The sequence below is a fragment of the Triturus cristatus genome, chromosome 1_1 (assembly GCF_964204655.1).
Source record: "Triturus cristatus chromosome 1_1, aTriCri1.1, whole genome shotgun sequence".
NCBI classification, from domain to species: domain Eukaryota; kingdom Metazoa; phylum Chordata; class Amphibia; order Caudata; family Salamandridae; genus Triturus; species Triturus cristatus.
Genome location: NC_140579.1, coordinates 814831654 through 814850219, shown reverse-complemented (window position 1 = coordinate 814850219; position 18566 = coordinate 814831654).

The following is an 18566-nucleotide window of genomic DNA, read 5'->3' as shown; positions in this document are numbered from 1 at the left end:
GGAAGAGAGGTGCAGAAAGAAAAGAGTGATGTTGGACTTGGCCCTTTTTGCAGGGTCATCCCTAAACTTTGTGCCTTCCTCCTGCATTTTTTCTGACCTGTTGTTGGCTGTTCTATGGCTCTGGGCACTTTACCACTGCTGATCAGTGCTAAAGTGCATATGCTCTCCCTATTTAAAATGTATATGTTGGTTGGATTCCATGATTGGCTTATTTGGTTTACTGCCAGACCCCAGTAAAGTGCACCAGGAGTGCCCATGGCTTGTAAATACAAATGCTGCTGGTGGGCTTGCAGCACTGGTTGTGCCACCCACAGAAGCGGCCTAGTAAAATGTGTCTAAGGTCTGCCATTGCAGAACCTGCGTGCAGTTTGGTACTGTCATGCTGACTGGGCAAGTGCACCCACTTCACAGTCCCTAAACCTTCCCTTAACTTCATATTAGTCACCCCTATGGTAGGCCCAAGGGCAGGGCACATTGTAAGCATAAGTAGGACACACCCTGATATGTGTGGCATGTCCTAATAGTGAATTACATCCATTTTCGTTTTTCACTATTGTAAGGCTACCTGTTCTTATAGGCCAGAATGGGCTGTTGAGATTGTTACATCCTATGATCCTAACATGTCCAGGGAACATCGTAGAAAATCGAGTTTAGTATGCCTGAACTCAGAATAATAAAATACATCTTTTAGTAAAGTTTATTTTAATATTCTGTTTTTACAAATACCACTTTTAGAAAGTTGGTATTTGCTTGCCTAACCATTTCAGCCCGCCTCTGCTATGATGTGTATCTGCCTGTCTAGTTTGTGTGAGTGACAGGGCTGGGGAAACCCCGAGGGGCAGGGCTAGGTAGCCTGGTGGTGAATAGAGAGATTGACATCCAGATGGGTGGGAGGAGTGCACCTGGACTCTGAATAGGGCTGTGCTCTGCCACCACAATGCTGGCTCTACCTCCTGTGGAGCGGCTGATGTCTCTGCCCTGCACCCTGAATAGAAAGGCAGACACATGTCAACAAAGTTCTCAAGAACTGGTTTGGAATGGGCAAAGGCCCCTCTACCCCAGAGGAACAAAGGAATTAGGGTTATAAGTATTGGGACCCTGCTCCCAAGAAATTAGATCCTGCTTGACAAGAAGAACCTCTGCCTGAGGAGAAGGAACTGGGAAAGCTGTAATGAGGAGTACTGTACCTGACCTGGGGGATTGGCCTGCAGTGGTTGCCTTGCTGCTGGAAGGAGAGGAGAAAAGACTACAAATACTTTAATTCAACTTGTGCTTAAAAGATCTCCAAGGGCTTGTGCTGAGCTTGCCCCCTGAACGAAGTCCCAGGACCAGTGGACTTCACCCCCCAGCTTCCAGAGTCTTTTGGAAGTGCCTGCTGCTGTTGTTGGGCCTTCTGAGGGACTGCGTGTCGCAAGGAGCTGAAAGCGCGACTCAAGAAGGAGAAGCGTGCCGCTGTCGGAACTGCTGTCGTCGCATCTCGCAAAGGGTGTCGCCGCTGCAGCATCGCATCTAGCGGAAGTGTCTCGCATCATTCCGGAAGTGTCTCGCAACGCCATAGAAGCGTGTCACCATCGCAGCCATCGTAGCTGACACATTGCACCGCATCAAGAGAAGAGTTTCGCATTGAGAAAGAAGCGTGTCGCCATCGCAGCCATCGTAGTTGTCGCATTGCACCGCATCAAGAAAAGCGCCTCGCATCCACGGAGAAGCGTGCCGCCGTCAGAGCTGCTGTCGTCGCATCGCGTAAAGGGGTGACGCCGCTGCAGCATCGCATCGAGCGGAAGCGTCTCGCAAACGTCGGAGAAGAGTGCCGCTGCCAAGGCCGCTGTTGTCGCATCGCGTAAAGGGGTGACGCCGATACAGCCGACGCATTGAGACGAGTCTTCTCGCAACAACGTCTTTATTTCCTTGCACCAAAAACTTCATCGCATCAGCATCGTTGCAACAATTTCGTTGCCCTGCGTGTTGCATCTAAGGTACATTGACTTAAAGTGTTGCATTTAAGAACTAAAGAGAACTAAGCAAACTTCTACCATCTAAAGTAACAGTATTGTGTATTTTTGTCATTAAATGGTCTTGTGGTAACTCTATATAAAGAATCCCTATTTTTAATATAATAACCTGTGTGGTGTCCATCTGTAATGTTGTCACTTGGTTACTGTATGTGTTCACAAATGCTTAACCTATAGCGCTCTAAGATAAGCCTTGTCTGCTCGCGCCAAGCTACCTAGAGGGTGAGCAGGGGTTATTTTAGGAGTGTAACCCCTTACCCTGACTAGTGAGCAACTGAAATATCCAGGAGAAGCGCAGAAAGAGGCAAGAATGGTGCAGAAAGAGGCAAGTGAGGTGCAGAAAGAGGCAAGAGAGGTGCAGAAAGAAGCAAGAGAGGTACAGAAAGAGGTAAGAGAGGTACAGATAGAAGAGAGTGAGCCACAGAAAGAACCAAGAGAGGTGCAGAAAGAGGCAAGAGAGCTTCAGAAAGAAGAGTGTGAGCAGCAGAAAGGGGGAAGAGAGGTGCAGTAAGAGTCAAGAGATGTGCAGAAAGAGGCAAGACAGTTGCAAATAGAGTTAAGAGGTTTAGAAAGAGGAAAAAAGGTGCAGAAAGAAGCAAGAGATGGAGAAAGAAGCAAGAGAGGTATATAAAGAAGAGAGTGAGGTGCAGAAGGAGGCAAGATAGGTACAGAATGAGGCATGGTAAGTGCAGAAAGAGGTTGAAAGGTGCAGAAAGAGGCAATAGCAAGAGAAATGCTGAAAAAGGAAGAAAGGCACCGAAAGAAGCAAGAGAAGTGCAGAAAGAAGTAAGAGAGGTGTAGAAAGAAGGAAGAGAGGTGCAGAAAGAATAGAGTGAGGTCCAGAAATAGGCAAGTGAGCTACAGAAAGAGGCAATAGAAGTGCAGAAATAGGCAAGAGAGGTGCAGAAAGAGGGAAAAGAAGTGCAGAATGAAGCAAGAGAGGTGCAGAAAGAGGGAAAAGAAGTGCAGAATGAAGCAAGAGAGGTGCAGAAAGAGGCAGGAGTTGAGTAGAAAGGCAATAGAGGTGCATATAGGCAAGGGAGGTGCATCTGTAATGTTGTCACTTGGTTACTGTATGTGTTCACAAATGCTTAACCTATAGCGCTCTGAGATAAGCCTTGTCTGCTCGCGCCAAGTTACCTAGAGGGTGAGCAGGGGTTATTTTAGGAGAGTAACCCCTTACCCTGACTAGTGAGCAACTGAAATATCCAGGAGAAGCGCAGAAAGAGGCAAGAATGGTGCAGAAAGAGGCAAGTGAGGTGCAGAAAGAGGCAAGAGAGGTGCAGAAAGAAGCAAGAGAGGTACAGAAAGAGGTAAGAGAGGTACAGATAGAAGAGAGTGAGCCACAGAAAGAACCAAGAGAGGTGCAGAAAGAGGCAAGAGAGCTTCAGAAAGAAGAGCGTGAGCAGCAGAAAGGGGGAAGAGAGGTGCAGCAAGAGTCAAGAGATGTGCAGAAAGAGGCAAGACAGTTGCAAATAGAGTTAAGAGGTTTAGAAAGAGGAAAAAAGGTGCAGAAAGAAGCAAAAGATGGAGAAAGAAGCAAGAGAGGTATATAAAGAAGAGAGTGAGGTGCAGAAGGAGGCAAGATAGGTACAGAATGAGGCATGGTAAGTGCAGAAAGAGGTTGAAAGGTGCAGAAAGAGGCAATAGCAAGAGAAATGCTGAAAAAGGAAGAAAGGCACCGAAAGAAGCAAGAGAAGTGCAGAAAGAAGTAAGAGAGGTGTAGAAAGAAGGAAGAGAGGTGCAGAAAGAATAGAGTGAGGTCCAGAAATAGGCAAGTGAGCTACAGAAAGAGGCAATAGAAGTGCAGAAATAGGCAAGAGAGGTGCAGAAAGAGGGAAAAGAAGTGCAGAATGAAGCAAGAGAGGTGCAGAAAGAGGCAGGAGTTGAGTAGAAAGGCAATAGAGGTGCATATAGGCAAGGGAGGTGCAGAAAGAGGCAAGAGGTGCAGAAAGAGGCAAGAGTGGTGCAGAATGAAGCAAGAGAGGTGCAGAAAGAGGCAGGAGTTGAGTAGAAAGGCAAGAGAGGTGCATATAGGCAAGGGAGGTGCAGAGAGAGGCAAGAGAGGTACAGAAAGAGGCAAGAGGTGCAGAAAGAGGCAAGAGTGGTGCAGAAAGAGTTTAGAGAGGTGCAGAAAGATGCAAGAGAGTTGCAGAAAGAGGCAAGAGACTTGCTGATAGAAGAGAGTGAGCTGTAGAAAGTGGCAAGAGAGGTGCATAAAGATGCAAGAGAGGTGCAGAAAGAAGAGTGAGCTGCAGAAAGGGAGAGGAGAGGTGCAGAAAGCAGCATGAGATGTGCAGAAAGAAGAGTGAGCTGCTGAAAGAGGCAAGGGAGATGCAGAAAGGTGCAAGAGAGGTGCAGCAAGAGGCAAGAGAGGTGCAGAAAGAGGAACTAAGGTACAGAAAGAGGCAAGTGAAGTGCAGAAACAGGCAAGAGGAGAGCAGAAGGAGGCAAGAGAGGTACATAATGATGCAAGAGAGGTGCAGAAAGAAGAGTGAGCTGCAGAAAGGGAGAGGAGAGGTGCAGAAAGAAGCATGAGATGTGCAGAAAGAAGAGTGAGCTGCATAAAGAGGCACCAGAGGTGCAGAAAGAGGCAAGAGAGGTGCAGAAATAAGAGAGGTGCAGAAAGAGGCAAGTGAGGCAGAGAAAGAGGCAAGAGAGGTATAGAAAGAGGCAAGAGAGGTACAGAAAGAAGAGAGTGAGCAGCTGAAAGAACCAAGAGAAGTTCAGAAAGCGGCAAGAAAGGTGCAAAGAGAGAAAGAAAAGCACAGAAAGAGGCAAGTGAAGAAAGAGGCAATAGGAGAGCAGAAAGCGGCAAGAGAGGTGCAGAAAGAGGCAAGAGAGGTGCGGAAAGAAGAGTGATATGCAGAAAGAAGCAAGGTGCAGAAAGAGGCAAGAGGTGCAGAAAGAGGCAAGAGGTGCAGAAAGAGTGAGCTGCAGAAAGAGGCAAGAGAAGTGCAGAAAGAGACAAGAGAGCTATAGAAAGAAGCAAGAGAGGTGCAGAAAGAAGCAAGAGAGGTGCAGAAAGAGGCAAGAGAGCTTCTGAAAGAAGAGAGTGATCCACAGAATGAACCAAGAGAGGTGCAGAAAGAGGCAGGAGAGGTGCAGAAAGAGGGAAGAGAGGTACAGAAAGAGGCAAGAGAGGTGCAGAAAGAAGAGTGAGCAGCAGAAAGGGGGAAGAGAGGTGAAGAAAGAAGCAAGAGAGTTGCAAATAGAGGTAAGAGGTGTAGAAAGAGGAAGAAAGGTGCAGAAAGAAGCAAGAGGAGCCCAGAAAGAAGCAAGAGAGGTATATAAAGAAGAGTGTTGTACAGAAAGAGGCAAGAGAGATACAGAATGAGGCAAGAGAAGTGTAGAAAGAGGTTGAAAGGTGCAGAAAGAGGCAATAGCAAGAGAAATGCAGATAAAGGAAGAAAGGCACCGAAAGAAGCAAGAACAGCACAGAAAGAAGCAAGAGAGGTGTAGAAAGAAGAAAGAGAGGTGCAGAAAGAAAAGAGTGAGGTCCAGAAAGAGGCAAGAGAGGTGCAAAAAGAGGCAAAAGAAGTGCAGAATGAGGCAAGAGAGGTGCAGAAAGAGGCAAAAGAAGTGCAGAATGAGGCAAGAGAGGTGCAGAAAGAGGCAGGAGTTGAGTAAAAAGGCAAGAGAGGTACAGATAGGCAAGGGAGGTACAGAAAGAGGCAAGAGAGTTGCAGAAAGAGGCAAGAGAGCTGCAGAAAGAAGCAAGAGAAGTGCAGACAGAGGCAAGAGAGGTGCAGAAAGAGGCAACAGAGGTGCAGAAAAAGGCAAGAGAGGAGTAGAAAGAAGAGAGGTGTAGTAAGAGGCAAGTGAGGTAGAGAAAGAGGCAAGAGAGGTATAGAAAGACTCAAGAGAGGTACAGAAAGAAGAGAGTGAGCAGCTGAAAGAACAAAGAGAAGTTCAGAAAGCGGCAAGAAAGGTGCAGAAAGAGGCAAGAGAGGTGCAAAAAGAAGAGAGTGAGCTACAGTAAGAGGCAAGAGAGATGCAGAAAGATGGAAGATAGGTACAGAAAGAGGCCAGAGAGGTGCAAAGAGAGGAAAAAAGGCACAGAAAGAGGCAAGTGAAGAAAGAGGCACGAGAAGAGCAGAAAGAGGCAAGAGAGGTGCAGAAAGAAGCAAGACAGGTGCAGAAAGAAGATAGCGAGCTGCAGAAACAGGCAAGAGAGGTTCAGAAAGAAGAGTGAGCTGCAGAAAGAAGCAAGGTGCAGAAAGTGGCAAGAGGTGAAGTTAGAGGCAAGAGGTGCAGAAAAAGTGAGCTGCAGAAAGAGGCAAGAGAAGTGCAGAAAGTGACAAGAGAGCTATAGAAAGAAGCAAGAGAGGTACAGAAAGAAGCAAGAGAGTTGCAGAAAGAGGCAAGATAGCATCAGAAAGAAGAGAGTGAGCCGCAGAAAGAACCAAGAGAGGTGCGGAAAAAGGCAAGAGAGGTACAGAAAGCGGCAAGAGAGGTGCTGACAGAAGAGAGTGAGCTGCAGAAAGGGGTAGAGAGGTACAGAAAGGTGCACAAAGAGGCAGGTGTTGAGTAGAAAGGCAAGAGAGGTACAGATAGGCAAGGGAGGTGAAGACAGAGGCAAGAGAGGTACAGAAAGAGTCTAGAGAGCTTCAGAAAGAGGAGCTGCAGAAACAGGCAAGAGTGGTACAGAAAGAAGAGAGTGAGCTGCAGAAATAAGCAATAGGTGCAGAAAGAAGCAAGAGAGGTACATAAAGAGTCAAGAGAGCTTCAGAAAGAAGAGAGTGATCAGCAGAAAGGGGGAAAAGAGGTGCAGAAAGAGGCAAGAGATGTGTAGAAAGATGCAAGAGAGTTGCAAATAGAGGTAAGTGGTGTAGAAAGAAGAAGAAAGGTGCAGAAAGAAGCAAGAGAAGCGCAGAAAGAAGCAAGAGAGGTGTAGAAAGAAGGAAGAGAGGTGCAGAATGAAAAGAGTGAGGTTCAGAAAGAGGCAAGAGATGTGCAGAAAGAGGCAATAGAAGTGCAGAAATAGGCAAGAGAGGTGCAGAAAAAGGCAAAAGACGTGCAGAATGAGGCAAGAAAGGTGCAGAAAGAGGCAGGAGTTGAGTAGAAAGGCAAGAGAGGTGCAGATAGGCAAGGGAGGTGCAGACAAAGGCAAGAGAGGTAGAGGAAGAGGCAAGAGGTGCAGAAAGATGCAAGAGTGTTGCAGAAAGAGTCTAGAGATGTGTAGAAAGATACAAGATAGTTGCAGAAAGAGGCAAGAGAGGTACTGATAGAAGAGAGTGAGCTGTAGAAAGTGGCAAGCGAGGTGCAGAAAGAGGCAAGAGAGGTACATAAAGAGGCAAGAGAGGTGCAGAAAGAAGAAACAAATGTGCAGAAAGAGGCAAGTGAAGTGCAGAAATAGTCAAGAGGAGAGCAGAAGGAGGCAAGAGAGGTGCAGAAAGAGGCAAGAGGTGCAGAAAGAAGATATTTTCAGAAAGAGGCTAGAGAGATGCAGAAAGAAGAGAGTGGGCTACAGAAAGATGCAAGAGAGTTGCAGAAAGGTACTAGAGGTGCAGCAAGAGGCAAGAGAGGTGCAGAAAGAGGAACAAAGGTACAGAAAGAGGCAAGTGAAGTGCAGAAACAGGCAAGAGGAGAGCAGAAGGAGACAAGAGAGGTGCAGAAAGAAGGAAGAGAGGTGCAGAAAGAAAAGAGAGAGGTCTAGAAATAGGCAAGAGAGGTGCAGAAAGAAGTAAAAGAAGTGCAGAATGAGGCAAGAGAGGTGAAGAAAGAGGCAGGAGTTGAGTAGAAAGACAAGAGAGGTACAGATAGGCAAGGGAGGTGCAGAAAGAGGCAAGAGAGGTGCTTAAAGATGCAAGAGAGCTGCAGAAAGAAGCAAGAGAAGTGCAGACAGAGGCAAGAGAGGTGCAGAAAGAGGCAACAGAGGTGCAGAAAAAGTCAAGAGAGGAGCAGAAAGAAGAGACGTGCAGAAAGAGGCAAGTGAGGTAGAGAAAGAGGCAAGAGAGGTATAGAAAGAGGCAAGAGAGGTACAGAAAGAAGAGAGTGAGCAGCTGAAAGAACCAAGATAAGTTCAGAAAGTTGCAAGAAAGGTGCAGAAAGAGGCAAGAGAGGTGCCGAAAGAAGAGAGTGAGCTACATAAAGAGGCCAGAGAGGTGCAAAGAGAGGAAGAAAGGCACAGAAGAGGAAAGTGAAGAAAGAGGCAAGAGGAAAGCAGAAAGAGGCAAGAGAGGTGCAGAAAGAAGAAAGACAGGTGCAGAAAGAAGATAGTGAGCTGCAGAAAGAGGCAAGAGAGGTGCAGAAATAGGAGTGAGCTGCAGAAAGAAGCAAGGTGCAGAAAAAGGCAAGAGGTGCAGAAAGAGGCAAGAGGTGCAGAAAAAGTGAGCTGCAGAAAGAGGCAAGAGAAGTGCAGAAAGTGACAAGAGAGCTATAGAAAGAAGCAAGAGAGGTGTAGAAAGAAGCAAGAGAGGTACATAAAGAGGGAAGAGAGCTTCAGAAAGAAGAGAGTGAGCCGCAGAAAGAACCAAGAGAGGTGCAGAAAGAGGCAAGAGAGGTGCAGAAAGAGGCAAGTGAAGTACAGAAACAGGCAAGAGGAGAGCAGAAGGAGGCAAGGGAGATGCAGACAGAGGCAAGAGAGGTACAGAAAGAGGCAAGAGGTGGAGAAAGAGGGAAGAGAGGTGCACAAAGAGGCAAGAGAGGTGCAGAAAGAAGAAGAAAGATAGAGAAAGGGGGAAGAGAGGTGCAGAAAGAGGCAAGAGATGTGCAGAAAGAGGCAAGAGTGGTGCAGAAAGAGTCTAGAGAGGTGAAGAAAGATACAAGAGAGTTGCAGAAAGAGGCAAGAGAGGTGCTGATACAAGAGAGTGAGCTGTAGAAAGTGGCAAGCGAGGTGCAGAAATAGGCAAGAGAGGTGCATAAAGACGGAAGAGAGGTGCAGAAAGAAGAGTGAGCTGCAGTAAAGGAGAGGAGAGGTGCAGAAAGAAACATGAGATGTGCAGAAAGAAGAGTGAGCTGCTGAAAGAGGCAAGAGAGGTGCCGAAAGAGGAAGAAAGGTACAGAAACAGGCAAGTGAAGTACAGAAACAGGCAAGAGGAGAGCAGAAGGAGGCAAGGGAGGTGCAGACAGAGGCAAGAGAGGTACAGAAAGAGGCAAGAGGTGCAAAAAGAGGGAAGAGAGGTGCACAAAGAGGCAAGAGAGGTGCAGAAAGAAGAAGAAAGATACAGAAAGGGGGAAGAGAGGTGCAGAAAGAGGCAAGAGATGTGCAGAAAGAGGCAAGTGAGTTGCAAATAGAGGTAAGAGGTGTATAAAGAAGAAGAAAGGGGCAGAAAGAAGCAAGTGAAGCGCAGAAAGAAGCAAGAGAGGTACAGAAAAACCTAAGAGAGGTACAGAAAAAAGAGAGTGAGCCACAGAAAGAACCAAGAGAGGTGCAGAAAGAGGTAAGAGAGGTGCAGAAAGAAGAGAGTGAGGTGTAGAAAGAGGCAAGGGAGGTGCAGAAAGAGGCAAGAGAGGTACAGAAAGAAGAGAGTGAGCTGCAGAAGGAAGCAAGAGGTACAGAACGAAGCAAGAGAGGTGCAGAAATAATCAAGAGAGCTTCAGAAAGAAGAGAGTGATCAGCAGAAAGGGGGAAGAGAGGTGCAGAAAGAGGCAAGAGATGTGCAGAAAGAGGCAAGCGAGTTGCAAATAGAGGTAAGAGGTGTAGAAAGAGGAAGAAAGGGGCAGAAAAAAGCAAGAGAAGCACAGAAAGAAGCAAGAGAGGTACAGAAAAATGTAAGAGAGGTACAGATAGAAGAGAGTGAGCCACAGAATGAACCAAGAGAGGTGCAGAAAGAGGTAAGAGAGGTGCAGAAAGAAGAGAGTGAGGTGTAGAAAGAGGCAAGGGAGGGGCAGAAAGAGGCAAGAGAGGTACAGAAAAAGGCAAGAGTGGTACAGAAAGAAGTGAGTGAGCTGCAGAAGGAAGCAAGAGGTGCAGAAAGAAGCAAGAGAGGTGCAGAAAGAGTCAAGAGAGCTTCGGAAAGAAGAGAGTGATCAGCAGAAAGGGGGAAGAGAGGTGCAGAAAGAGGCAAGAGATGTGCAGAAAGAGGCAAGAGAGGTGCATAAAGATATAGGAGAGGTGCAGAGAGAAGAGTGAGCTGCAGAAAGGGAGAGGAGAGGTGCAGAAAGAGGCAAGTGAAGTGCATAAATAGGCAAGAGGAGAGAAGAAGGAGGCAAGAGAGGTGCAGAAAGAGGCAATATGTGCAGAAAGAAGAGTGAGCTGCTGAAAGAGGCAAGAGAGATGTAGAAAGGTGCAAGAGAGGTGTAGCAAGATGCAAGAGATGTACAGAAAGAGGAACAAAGGTGCAGAAAGAGGCAAGTGAAGTGCATAAATAGGCAAGAGGAGAGAAGAAGGAGGCAAGAGAGGTGCAGATAGAGGCAATATGTGCAGAAAGAAGAGTGAGCTGCTGAAAGAGGCAAGAGAGATGTAGAAAGGTGCAAGAGAGGTGTAGCAAGATGCAAGAGAGGTGCAGAAAGAGGAACAAATGTTCAGAAAGGGGCAAGTGAAGTGCATAAACAGGCAGGAGGAGAGGAGAAGGAGGCAAGAGAGGTGCAGAAAGAGGAAAGAGGAGAAGAAAGAAGATATTTTCAGAAAGAGGCTAGAGAGATGGAGAAAGAAGAGAGTGAGCTGCAGAAAGAGGCAAGAGAGGTGCAGAAAGAGTCAAGAGAGGTACAGAAAGAGGCAAGAGTTGAATATAAAGACATGAGGTGCAGCTAAAGGTACGAGAGGTGCAGAAAGAGGCAGGAGAGGTACAGAAAGATGTTGAAAGAGGAACGTGTGGTGTCGAAAGAGGTAACAGATGAGCAGACAGCGGCAAGAGGTGCATAAAGAGGCAACAGAGGTGCAGAAAGAGAAAGATAGATGCAGAAAGAAGCAATAGAAGCACATAAAGAAGCAAGAGAAGTATGTAAAGAAGAGTGAGGTGCAGAAAGAGGGAAGAAAGGTGAAGAAAGAGGCAAGAGAAGTGCAGAAAGAGGAAGAAAGGTGCATAAAGAGGCAAAAGCAAGAGAAATGCAGAAAAAGAAAGAAAGGCGCAGAACGGAGCAAGAGAAGCATAGAAAGAATCAAGAGAGGTGTAGAAAGAAGCCAAATAGGTGCAGAATGAAAAGAGGTGCAGAAAGAGGCAACAGAGTTGTAGAAAGAGGCAATAGACATGCAGAAAGAGGCAAGAAAGGTGCAGAAAGAGGCAAGAGCAGTGCAGAAAGAGGCAAGGGAGGTACAGAAAGAGGCAAGAGCAGTGCAGAAGGAGGCAAGAGAGGTACAGAAAGAGGCAATATAGGTGCAGAAAGAAGAGAGGTGCAGAAAGAGGCAAGAGAGGTACAGAAAGATGCAAGAGAGGTACAGAAAGAGGCAAGAGAGGTGCTGACAGAAGAGAGTGACCTGCAGAAAGAGGGAAGAGAGGGGCAGAAAGAGGCAAGAGAGGTGCAGAAAGAGGCAAGAGAGCTTCAGAAAGATGAGAGTGAGCAGCAGAAAGAGGGAAGAGAGGTGCAGAAAGAGGCAAGAGATGTGCAGAAAGAGGTAAGAGAGTTGCAAATAGAGGTAAGAGGTGTAGACAGAGAAAGAAAGGTGCAGAAAGAAGCAAGAGAAGCGCAGAAAGAAGCAAGAGAGGTATATAAAGAAGAAAGAGAGGTGCAGAAAGAGGCAAGAGAGGTGCATAATGAGGCAAGAGAAGTGCAGAAAGAGGTTGAAAGGTGCAGAAAGTAGCAAGATAAGCATAGAAAGAGACAAGAGAGGTGTAGAAAGAAGGACGAGAGGTACAGAAAGAAAAGAGTGAGGTTCAGAAAGAGGCAAGAGAGGTGAAGAAAGAGGCAATAGACATGCAGAAATAGGCAAGGGAGGTGCAGAAAGAGGCAAAAGAATTGCAGAATGAGGCAAGAGAGGTACAGAAAGAGGGGAGTTGAGTAGAAATTCAAGAGAGGTGCAGATAGGCAAGGGGGTGCAGACAGAGGCAAGAGAGGTACAGAAAGAGGCAAGAGGTGCAGAAAGAGGCAAGAGTGGTGCAGAAAGAGTCTAGAGAGGTGAAGAAAGATACAAGAGAGTTGCAGAAAGAGGCAAGAGAGGTGCTGATACAAGAGAGTGAGCTGTAGAAAGTGGCAAGCGAGGTGCAGAAATAGGCAAGAGAGGTGCATAAAGATGGAAGAGAGGTGCAGAAAGAAGAGTGAGCTGCAGTTAAGGAGAGGAGAGGTGCAGAAAGAAACATGAGATGTGCAGAAAGAAGAGTGAGCTGCTGAAAGAGGCAAGAGAGGTGCCGAAAGAGGAAGAAAGGTACAGAAAGAGGCAAGTGAAGTACAGAAAAAGGCAAGAGGAGAGCAGAAGGAGGCAGGGGAGGTGCAGACAGAGGCAAGAGAGATACAGAAATAGGCAAGAGGTGCAGTAAGAGGGAAGAGAGGTGCAGAAAGAGGCAAGAGAGGGGCAGAAAGAAGAAGAAAGATACAGAAAGGGGGAAAAGAGGTGCAGAAAGAGGCAAGAGATGTGCAGAAAGAGGCAAGCGAGTTGCAAATAGAGGTAAGAGGTGTATAAAGAGGAAGAAAGGGGCAGAAAGAAGCAAGAGAAGCACAGAAAGAAGCAAGAGAGGTACAGAAAAAGGTAAGAGTGGTACAGATAAAAGAGAGTGAGCCACAGAAAGAACCAAGAGAGGTGCAGAAAGAGGTAAGAGAGGTGCAGAAAGAAGAGAGTGAGGTGTAGAAAGAGGCAAGGGAGGTGCAGAAAGAGGCAAGAGAGGTACAGAAAGAAGAGAGTGAGCTGCAGAGGGAAGCAAGAGGTGCAGAAAGAAGCAAGAGAGGTGCAGAAAGAATCAAGAGAGCTTCGTAAAGAAGAGAGTGATCAGCAGAAAGGGGGAAGAGAGGTGCAGAAAGAGGCAAGAGATGTGCAGAAAGAGGCAAGCGAGTTGCAAATAGAGGTAAGAGGTGTATAAAGAGGAAGAAAGGGGCAGAAAGAAGCAAGGGAAGCACAGGAAGAAGCAAGAGAGGTACATAAAAAGGTAAGAGAGGTACAGATAGAAGAGAGTGAGCCACAGAAAGAACCAAGAGAGGTGCAGAAAGAGGTAAGAGAGGTGCAGAAAGAAGAGAGTGAGGTGTAGAAAGAGGCAAGGGAGGGGCAGAAAGAGGCAAGAGAGGTACAGAAAAAGGCAAGAGTGGTACAGAAAGAAGTGAGTGAGCTGCAGAAGGAAGCAAGAGGCGCAGAAAGAAGCAAGAGAGGTGCAGAAAGAGTCAAGAGAGCTTCAGAAAGAAGAGAGTGATCAGCAGAAATGGGTAAGAGAGGTACAGAAAGAGGCAAGAGATGTGCAGAAAGAGGCAAGAGAGGTGCAGAAAGATATAAGAGAGGGGCAGAGAGAAGAGTGAGCTGCAGAAATGGAGAGGAGAGGTGCAGAAAGCAGCATGAGATGTGCAGAAATAAGAGTGAGCTGCTGAAAGAGGCAAGAGAGATGGAGAAAGATGCAAGAGAGGTGCAGCAAGATGCAAGAGATGTACAGAAAGAGGAACAAAGGTGCAGAAAGAGGCAAGAGTTGCAGAAAGAAGATATTTTTAGTAAGAGGCTAGAGAGATACAGAAAGAAGAGAGTGAGCTGGAGAAAGATGCAAGAGAGGTGCAGAAAGATACAAGAGAGGTGCAGCAAGAGGCAAGAGAGGTGCAGAAAGAGGCAAGGGAGGTACAGAAAAAGGCAAGTGAAGTGCACACACAGGCAAGAGGAGAGCAGAAGGAGGCAAGAGAGGTGCAGAAAGAGGCAAGAGGTACAGAAAGAAGATATTTTCAGAAAGAGGCTAGAGAGATGCAAAATGAAGAGAGAGAGCTGCAGAAATAGGCAAGAGAGGTACAGAAAGAGGCAATAGAGGTGCAGAAAGAGGCAAGAGTTGCATATAAAGAAGAGAGGTGCAGCTAAAGGCAAGGGAGGTGCAGAAAGAGGCAGGAGAGGTACAGAAAGAGGCAAGAGAGGTGCAGAAAGAAGAGAGGTACATAAAGAGGCAAGAGAGGTGCAGAAAGAAGAGTGAGCTGCAGAAAGGGAGAGGAGAGGTGCAGAAAGAAGCATGCGATGTGCAGAAAGAAGAGTGAGCTGCTGAAAAAGGCAAGAGAGATGCAGAAAGGTGCAAGAGAGGTGCTGCAAGAAGCAAGAGAGGTGCAGAAAGAAGAAACAAAGTTGCAGAAAGAGGCAAGTGAAGTGCATAAATAGTCAAGAGGAGAGCAGAAGGAGGCAAGAGAGGTGCAGAAAGAGGCAATGTCGTACTTTAATATTCGGGACCGCGTAGGGGACAGGGCCCTACCCCTGTCTATCTTGGTATTAGCAAACCGCAAATGGTAAATGCGGCATGTACGAGTGCTTTATATATCGTTCTAGCTATGAATGCACTGCGTACACGTTATTCTGCTTCAACTACGCGGGTTTCATTTTGGAAGCAGAGGCCATCTTGTCATTGCCCTCACATAGGCTATAATGGAGTAAATACGGGCCTCACAGTACATGGGCTTTCCCTCTGACTTCTCTGTGACCTGGGCAGCTGGCTCTGCTGCCCCAGGTCAAACCGGTCTCAGGAGCTCCCCTTCCTCCGTCCACCTGTGATTAGCATCAGGGCTTGACCCGTCATAAAACCCTTTCATTCTATACAATCCCCCGGCTAATCTCTTCCACACCTGCTTGTTCCTGCTTTATGACTTGTTTCCCAAAACAGGAGATGCTCATGTTTATTGGGGGGTCTATTGACATCCGATGTGGGATCTGAACCTTACTGTGTAAATCATTGTGGGCTGGCCGAACTGGAATGTGGGATGGTCATCATGACTCTGCTTTTTCGTTTGTAATGTATACCTTTATATGGCCATATCGTAAACCAAGGAATGTGTGCCTGGAGCATGATATTTTGTACTTAAGGAGAAACCCGTTCCTATGATTTTCAGCAGTCTCCTGAGAACATACACGCTGTTGCACTTCTAGGATACCTGTCATTGGTCTGCAGCCAATAAACGAATCTTTGACTTCACCCAGAAGACTCTGTGTTTCTGTAGGTCTGGAACAGGGTGAACCCAGAAGTCATAGGGTGTGTGCCCCTGCACCGCTGGGTCTAAAATACCCAGTACTTCAGTTTGGCGCCCAACTCGGGACGATTTCAGCGGTACCAGTCCAAGCCAGAGGTTCGTGAGGAGCTTCGTGTGGAAATTCCGGAGGAAGGCCGCCACTTAATCTACCCCTGCATGTCGACGTGGTCCGAAAGTCTTTTCTGCGAGGTTCTCCGCGTCCCGACGGCTACGAAGGACTGCTGCCCTGATTAATCGACCTGTTTTGGACCCTTGACGAATTTGAGAGAGCGAAACAATCGAGAGAGTCTTCTGGTGACGCCATCGATCAGCAATATTCAGTTAAGTATAAGTGGAGCGTCTCCCATTTGTTTTTGGTATCCTTCGGGATCGTTTGATTTGGTAATTTGGTATTTTGGAGTTTGCAAACGCCAAAACCAGAGGACTCGTGTATTCACGAGAATATCGTAATCGATAATCCTTTGACGTTTGGATCTAGACTAGTGAGCGAAGATGCCTGGTTCTGGACTATTTGGTAGATTATTCTGTTTGGGTTGTGGAAAAGATTTCCAGCTAGAGGAATCATGTCCGGTTCCTCCGGTTGGAACTCCAACTTATGAGCTCTATGTAAAACATGGCGTAGGCCCCATTGCATATAACGAAGTATGGATCCACTACACCAGGAAAGACGGTGTTTTAAAATGGCCCCAAAATGGTAGTTTCGATACCGATATTTTAGATAATTTGGAAATTAAATTGTTTAAGAAGAAAGCCCGGCCGGCGATGTTTGACTCTTTCCGCTTATGGCGAAAGGAAGCAAAACAAAAGGAAATTAAGTTAGCGAAAAAGAATAAGAGAGAGAAAGGTATGACAGTAATGCAAGCAGCTGTACAATTTAAAGACAATGAGGAGGAGCAAATGAGTGAGCAATTGCACAGGCAGCGCAAGTTAGGGATTGACAAATGTTACCCAGCTTTACCACATTCTAAGCAGAATGAGTCCGAAGAAAAGGAGAAAGATCCCCTGATGTCACATTTGTTGAGTTCGCCACCCCCGTATGCTCAAACTGCCACGGCGCCTCCCCAGCTTGTAAATATGCCACCTCCAGTGCATATACTGCAAGCCTTGCCGCTACCGCCAGCTGCTTTGCAGCCGGTTCCTATCCCTGTAGCGCAGCCCTCTCAAGGACCGCCAGTTGTGCTTCCAACTGCCCCCGCACTTCCTGCGACTTTGCCTAATACAGCAGCTGCCTCCCCTGACACTCTTCCTTCCACCACTCCAGTACCTGTCTCTACATCCTCTTTTCTTCCCTCTGTTTTTCCCCCTGTTCTCGCCTCAGCTTCTCCTTCAGCGCGACAGCGCTTAGCTAATGTGGTTACTACATTAATGTCTCCTCTCTTTGAATCATCTGGTGCGACTCCTGGTTTACAGCGTAAGCAGTTGCGTAGCCAGTTGCCTAACCCTGATGAGAAAAAGGTAATAGATAACATGGCGCGTAGATGGATTGTTTTCCCTTCACTGTATAATGTGGAATCAGTTGTCAACGTTTTCCATCAATGGGATGCCCCGAAACAGAGATATGTGTTCGAGAAAATGTGCGAAATTCTCTGTGAAGAATTGGAGGATAGTGGTAAAAATCCGAACCCGCAGGAATTGTGTAGAGTGAGGTTCGATTTTGGAACTGGTATAATTGTGGACCGCGAGGTAGATAAAGCAGTTGCGGTTGTATTGTCCTTTAGGAATGATGATTGCCAACAGTCATTGTTTGAACAAGATGTTCTTGTGGGGAAAAAGGTAAAAGCCTTACCCTGCTTTGAGAGACTTGAATCAGCTGGGGGGGACGCATGTTGGACAGGCCACACGAAGGGCTTGCTCCCTCCCCGCACGACAGGGCCCGAGCTCCGGCCCACCAGGCATAACCCACGAAAAGCACCTGTACCCCGTCTCACGACGGATCTTCTGCCCTCGGACCTCTACTCATCACGGGGCCCAGCCCCACCGGCTCCCCCGGCCGGTTCAAGCCGCCATCTTGGGCCCTGCACCACGAGGCCGCGTGGCCTAGCCCCGACCCTAACCCCGGGCCTGGCCGGCCCCGACATCCCGGCACCACCATCCACCCGGGAGGTGAGCGGACCACTTGGCAGGTCAATGGGAGGACGGAGTGTCAAGAGCTCTTCCCCCGCCAGGTGCCGATCGCCTCCAGCTCCCCCAGGCGCCGGCTCCACCCCCTGCTGGGTGTCTGGACACCTTCATCCCGGGCCCTCCGACCTCCAAGTGCGAGGGTCCGGACATCAAAGGGCGGCTGCCCTATAACTGGGGCAACTCCGGAGCAGGAAGGCAGTTGTATCCTGGAGTCGAGAGACACCGAGAGAACTCAGCCTTGACGGACTACTGGCGCTGCCGTAGCCCGCTCTTGTGAACCATCGTCCTGCCTGCTGGTGCTGCCGCGGCCTTCTACAACATCCATCCTCGTCGGGACCTGCTGGCGCTGCCGCGGCCCGTTGTAACGACCATCCTCACCGGGACCTGCTGGCGCTGCCGCGGACCGTACCTCGACCATCTCCACTGGGACCTGCTGGCGCTGCCGCGGACCGTGTACCGACCATCTCCACCGGGACCTGCTGGTGCTGCCGCGGCCCGTACCAACTAAGCTCGAGGATTGTGAGCTAATCATCATCTCATCCAAACTACCTGACTGGTAGACAGACTGTCCCGCTACCCCTTACCCTGCTTTGAGAGACTTGAATCGAGGGGACCCCTGAGTCCAGACCTCCTTGTACCATTCAACCGTACCCTAAGAAGTGCTTATAAAGAACCCTGAACCTTATCCGTGTGTGGTATCTGTCTGTGGGGGGGAAGTTACTTGTCTGTACGATCGCTGGAGACGGCTCTCCCCGGAGACCTCTCCTCCTGACCCCGGCCGACCCTCCCGGTCCGTCTACCCTTTCTAACAACCGCCTTGTTAACGATGATTCCAGCCTCTGCTGCATGGTTTTCAGTGATTGATTTAAAGAATGCTTTCTTTAGTATCCCAATTGCAGAAAAAAGCAGAGACATTTTTGGTTTTAGTCTGGGAGGCCGAAGCTTCCGCTTCAAACGCGCTCCCTAGGGCTACTGTGAAAGTCCATCGATATATAGTCAAGCTTTCAAGGCGCAGCTTGATGCACTTGTTTTACCTAGTGGCGCTATCCTGATTCAGTACGTGGACGATTTACTGATCGCTGCGGATACTGAAAAGATCTGTAAAGAAGCCACATTGTCACTGTTGCGCCATTTATCCGCTTTCCATCACAAAGTGTCTCTCTCTAAGCTGCAATATTGTCGACAAGAAGTGACCTACTTAGGTCATCTCTTATCGAAGGAGGGAAGGAAATTGACCCCAGAAAGAATTCAAGCCATTGCACAGTTGAGTGTGCCGAGAACACAGAGAGAAGTGCGTGCTTTCTTGGGCATCACTTCATACTGTAGGCATTGGATCCCTAGTTTTTCTTTATTGGCAAAACCTTTGTTAGCCTTAACATGCAAAGACACACCGAATCCTATCCCATGGTCTGAAGAGTGCCAGAA